The sequence below is a fragment of the Dipodomys ordii genome, unplaced genomic scaffold, assembly GCF_000151885.1.
Source record: "Dipodomys ordii isolate 6190 unplaced genomic scaffold, Dord_2.0 Scaffold143, whole genome shotgun sequence".
NCBI classification, from domain to species: domain Eukaryota; kingdom Metazoa; phylum Chordata; class Mammalia; order Rodentia; family Heteromyidae; genus Dipodomys; species Dipodomys ordii.
The window spans coordinates 3,025,141-3,031,211 of NW_012267359.1; positions in this window are offsets into that span (position 1 = coordinate 3,025,141).

A 6,071-nucleotide genomic window follows, 5' to 3' on the forward strand; every position below is an offset into this window, starting at 1 on the left:
CGCTGTAGCTCAAGTGGTAGAGTGCTCGCCTTGAGCTGAAGAGCTCAGGGACAGCGCCCAGGCCCAGAGTTCAAGCCCCACGACTGACAAAAAAAAAAAAAAGTCTCACAGCCTTTCCTGCCCAAGGCTAGCTTTGAACTGTGATCCTCAGATCTTAGCCTCCTGAGTAGCTAGGATGTAGTAGTAGTAGCATGAGCCACCGGTGCCCGGCTTCCATAAACATTCTTAAACTTACAAAAATTGGTAGACTCCATTGCAATAATAGTGAGATTTTTTTTTTTTTTTTGCCAGTTATAGGGCCTGAACTCTGGGACTGGCTTTTCCTGCTTATGTAGTACTGAGGAATCGAACCCAGGACCTCATGCATGCAAGGTAAGCGCTCTACCACTGAGCCACCTTCCCAGCCCCAGTGGGATTCTTTTAACACCCCACTCTCACCAAAGGACAGGTCAGCCAAATAAAAGACAACTAAAGAAGCCTCTGAAATAAATGGCATCATAACTCAAATGAATTAAATAGACAGCTACAGAGTATTTCACCCAACCACACAATTCACATTCTGCTCAGCAGCTCATGGAACCTCCACAATTAATCATATACCAGGAAATCCAACAAGCCTAAGTAAATATTTTTAAAATTGATATAGCTCCCTGTATCCTATCTGATCCCAATGGAATTAAACTAGATATCAATAGCAAAAGATACTACAGAAAGAAAACACATGAAACATGAACAACACATCTGGGTCACTGAAGAAATAAAGAAGGAAGTCAGAAAGTTCCTATAATCCAATGAAAATGAAAACACATCATATCAGTACCTCTGAGATACAGCAAAAGCAGTACTGAGAGGAAAATTCATAGTTCTAAATGTCTACATAAAGAGAATAGAAACCATTCAAGTAAATAATCTCACAATGAAACTAAAGCTTCTAGAAAAACAGCAGCAAACCATATCCCCAAAGTACTAGATATAGACAGATAGTAAGGATCAGGGAAATCAGAAATCAATGAATTAAAGACCAAAACAAAAACAAAAACAATCCACTATACATAGAATCAATCAAACAAAAAGCTGGTTCTCTAAAAAAAATTAAGACTGACAAAAAGCTTATTTGAAAAAAAAATGGAGAGAAGAGACTCAAATCAACAAATTTAGAGATGGAAACCGAAAGATCACAACAAAACATTCAAGATTATCCAAAAGATTATAAGGGATTACTTTCAGAACCTATATATAAGGTGGGCACTGGTAGGTCACACCTGTAATCCTAGCTACTCAGAAGCCAGCCTGGGCAGGAAAATCCATGAAACTCTTATCTCCAATTAACCACCAGAAAACCAGAAGTGGCACTGTGGTTCAAGTGGTAGAGTGCTAGCTTTTTGAGCTAAAGAGCTCAGGGACAGCTCCCAGACCCAGAGTTCAAGCCCCATGACTTACTAAAAAACAAAACAACAACAAACAAACAAAAAACAACCTATACACAAAGAAGATGGAAAATCTAGTAGAATGGATAAATTCCTAGAGACATATGAGCTGCCTCAGCTCAACCAAGATGGTATGAACCACTTATATTGATCCATAACAAGCAATAAAATCAAAGAAGTAATAAAGACTCTCCCCACAGGGGAAAGTCCAGATCCCAATGGATTCACAGCTGAATTCTACAAGACCTTTAAAATCAATGGTGCCATTAGCTCATACCTGCAATCCTAGCTACTCAGGAGGCAGAGATGTGAGGATTATGGTTCAAACACACCAGGGCAGAAAAGTCTGTGAGACTTTTATCTTCAATTAACTACCAAAATAGCTGGAAATGGAACTGTGGCTCATGTGGTAGAACATAGACTTGAGCAATAAAAAAGCTCAGAACTGAGGCTGGGAATATGGCTTAGTGGTACAGTGCTTGCCTAGTATGCTTGAAGCCCTGGGTTCAATTCCTCAGTACCACTTATAAACAGAAAAGGCCAGAAGTGGTGCTGTGGCTCAAGTGGTAGAGTGCTAACCTTGAGCAAAAGCAGCTCAGGGACAGTGCCCAGGCTCTGAGTCCAAGCCCCAGGACTGGCAAAAAATCAATAAGTTAGGAAGGTTTTTTTTGGGGGGGGACCCTACTGCACTGTTGGTGGGAATGTAAACTAGTACAACTACTCTGAAAGATGGCATGGAAATTTCTCAAAAAATTAATCTTAGAGCCAGGCACCAGTGGCTCACATCTATAATCCTAACTACTCAGGAGGCTGAGATCTGAGGATGGCACTTCAAAGCCAACCCAGGCAGGAAAGGCTGAGACACCAATAAACTACTCAGAAAAAGGCAGAAGTGGCCCTGTGGCTCAAGTGTTATAGGGCTAGCCTAGGCCCTGAGTTCAGGCCCCATGACTGGAAAAAAAATTAAAATTACACTATGACCCAGTCATACCACTCTTGGACAACTACCCAGAACATTAAGTCAGGATACCAAAAAGACACTTGCACATCCATGTTTATTGCTGCACTATTCACAATAGCTAAGTTATGGAACAGCCTAAGATGCCCTACAATAGATGAGTGGGTTAAAAAAAGTGGTACCTGGGGGGGTGGGAGTGGGGAATGGGGGGGAATGTAGTTATGGAGATGGGAGGGAAGGGATGGGAGGGGAAAAACAAAGGAGGAGGCAACAATCCTTGGTGGGAAATGTGCTCATTACCTTGCTCATGTGATTGTAACCCCTCTGTACAGTGTTTTCACAATGGAAAACTTATTAAAAATCTTATTTAAAAACTTATTAAAATATCAAACTTTAAAAAAATGGTACCTATTACAATGGCATTTTACTCCTCCATTATAAAGAGTAAGCTTATGTCATTTGCAGGGACATGGGTGGACCTAGAATTAATTATGTTAAATGAAATAAGCCAGGGCTCTGATAGAGAAATGGCACATTTTCCTCTCAGATGTGGGAGCTAGATCTAAATCCCAACTAGGAATGATAATATATACAGGTCTCAGCGTATTTATATACAAACTGACTAAAGGAGGGCAGACTTAGTGTAGGAATCCAAAGGTGTAACACCTTCTAAACAATTAAAGTACTATTTATCAAAACTAATACCAGGAGCTGGGCACCAGTGGCTCATGCCTGTAATCTTAGCTACTCAGGAGGCTGAGATGTGAGGATTGAGGTTCAAAGCCAGAGAAGCAAGAACAACTGTGTGACTCTTTGAAAGGATCCTTCACATCCATCCCAGGGGACCATGCAGAGGCAGGCAGGCACAGGAGAGATTATCATAAGGTTTATTAGAGGAGCCATATGTCCCTCAGAGAGGGAGCACATGGCACCCTTCACTATCCAGGTAGCAGGAGGGTGTGGGGGTAGAAAGTGAGGTAGGTAGGAGCTCAGGTGAGTCTGGGTGGAGAGAGGGAGGGGCCCGCTGTATGGCGAGAACTCCAGAGCTGGGAGGAGTTCAGGTCTGGGTGGAGCTGAGGACCAAAGGTGGGCATAATGCTTACACTCTGCATCTCTAATTTACCACCACAGTAGCTGGAAATGGAGTTATGGCTCAAGTCGTAGAGCACTAGTCTTGAGTGAAAAAGCTCAGGACAGTGCTCTGACTGGCACAAATGAGTATCAGGAAGTGGAAGCATGTTTTGGGGGATGGGCAAAGGGGGGCATAAAAATGGAAGGGTAAATAAATGTAATCATTATATTCAATGCATATTATGTAAAAAATGAACTATGTGCTGGGTGCCAGTGGCTCACACTTGTAATCCTAGCTACTGAGGAGGCTGAGATCTGAGGATACTGGTTCAAAGCAGCCTGTGCAAGAAAGTCCATGAGACTCTTATATCCAATTAACTACCAGAAAACTGGAAGTAGATCTGTGGCTCAAAGTGATAGAACACTAGCCTTGAGTGAAAATGCTCAGGGACAGTGCCCAGATCCTAAATTCAAGCCTCATGACCAACTGAAAAACAAAACAAAAACCCTGAAAAACTATGTAACTTGAGGGTAGAGACAGGCAGGGAATATGGGAGAGAATGAAGGGGCAACATTCATTACGAAGCATTGTAGGGCTGGGAAGGTGGCTCAGTGGTAGAGTGCTTGCCTTGCATGCATGAGGCTGAGTTTGATTCCTCAGCAGCACGTAAGCAGGAAAATCCAGAAGTGGTGCTGTGGCTTAAGTGATAGAGCGCTAGCCTTCAGCTGAAGAGCTGAGCGACAGTGCCCAGAACCAGAGTTCAGGCTCCACAACCGACAAAAAAAAAAAAGCATTGTATTAAAAAACAAAAACAAAAAGCATTGTATTCAACCTGTAACCTCTTTATACTACTTAACAGTTTTTTTAAAAAAGTGAACAGTTGGTGACTCATGCCTGTAATCCTACTTAGGAGTCTGAGATCTGAAGATTAAGATTCAAAGCCAGCCCTGAGAGGAAAGTCTGTGAAACTATCTCCAATTAACCAGAAAAAAAGGCCAGAAGTGGAGCTGTGACTCAAATGGTAAAGAACTAACAAGCCAGCCGGGTGCTGGTGGCTCACGCCTGTAATCCTAGCTACTCAGGAGGCTGAGATCTGAGGATCGCGGTTCAAAGCCAGCCCGGGCAGGAGAAACCGTGAGACTCCTATCTCCAATAAACCACCAGAAAACCGGAAGTGGCGCTGTAGCTCAAGTGGTAGAGCACTCACCTTGAGCTGAAGAGCTGAGGGACAGCGCCCAGGCCCAGAGTTCAAGCCCCACACTGACAAAAAAAAAAAAAAAAGAAAAAGGAAAAAGAACTCTCAGTCAGGCGCCGGTGGCTGATGCCTGTAATCCTAGCTACTCAGGAGGCTGAGATCTCAGGATCACAGTTCAAAGCCAGCCTGAGCAGGAAATGTCCATGAGACTCTTATCTCCAATAATCACCAGAAGAGTGGAAGTGGCACTTTGGCTCAGATGGGAGAGTGCTCGCCTTGAGCTGACGATCTGAGGGACAGTGCTCAGGCCCAGAGTTCAAGCCCTACAACTGACAAAAAAAAGAAGTGGCGTGGTGGCTCATGTGGAAGCATGCTCACCTTGAGCTGAAGAGCTGAGGGACAGCACCCAGGCCGAGTTCAAGCCCCATGACTGACAAAAATAAATAAAAAAGAAACCTCTCACCTCTCCTCTGCCTGGAAACCCTCAGAGAGGAACTGGCACATTGAGAGGGTCCAGTGATCTCAGCTTACCTCACTTAGCAGGCAAGGGTACAGTTTATGAAAACTATATACATATACTTTTTTTTTTCCTTTTTGTCAGTTGTGGGGTCTGAACTCTGGGCCTGGGCCTGGGCACTCTCCCTCAGCTCTTCAGCTCAAGGCTAGCACTCTACCACTTGAGCCACAGTGCCACTTCCAGCTTTTTCTGCTTATGTAGTGCTGAGGACCATTCCTCATGCATTCAAGGCATGCACTCTACCAGAGCCACCTTCCCAGCCCATACATATCATTTTCTACTTATACATTTTATTTATTTATTGTTGGTTGTAGGGCTTGAACTCAGGGCCTAGGTGCTGTCCTGAAGCTCTTTTTGCTCAAGTCTAGTTGCTCTACCACTTTGAGCCATAGCACCACTTTATATATTTTATATAAATAATATAAACTAGGGTTTGAACATTGGACCTCCCACTTGCTAGGTGCACTGTTGTGCCCATTTTAACTTTGTTATTTTGCACACAAGTTTTCATGTATTTTGTGTGTGTGTGTGCTGGTTCTAGGTCTTAAACTCAGGAATTGGACACTGACCCAGAGCTTTATTGCCCAAAACTAGCAGTCTACCACTTGTGCCACGGCTCCACTTCCAGGTTGGTTTTTTTTTTTTTTTGGTGCTTAATTGGAGATAAGTCACAAACTTTCCTGCTCTGGATGGCTTCAATCTGTGATCTCAGCTCTCAGCCATGGAAGTAGCTAGGATTATAGGTGTAAGCCACCAGCACTCCACTTGGTCCCATGTTTTTTGCCTGGGGCCAGCCTCAGGCCTAGATACTCCAACCTACTGCCTCATGCATAGCAGCAAACAGATGAGCCACACCTGGCTTGGGTGTAAGATTGGGGGGGGAATCCACGGGGGGGGGGGGG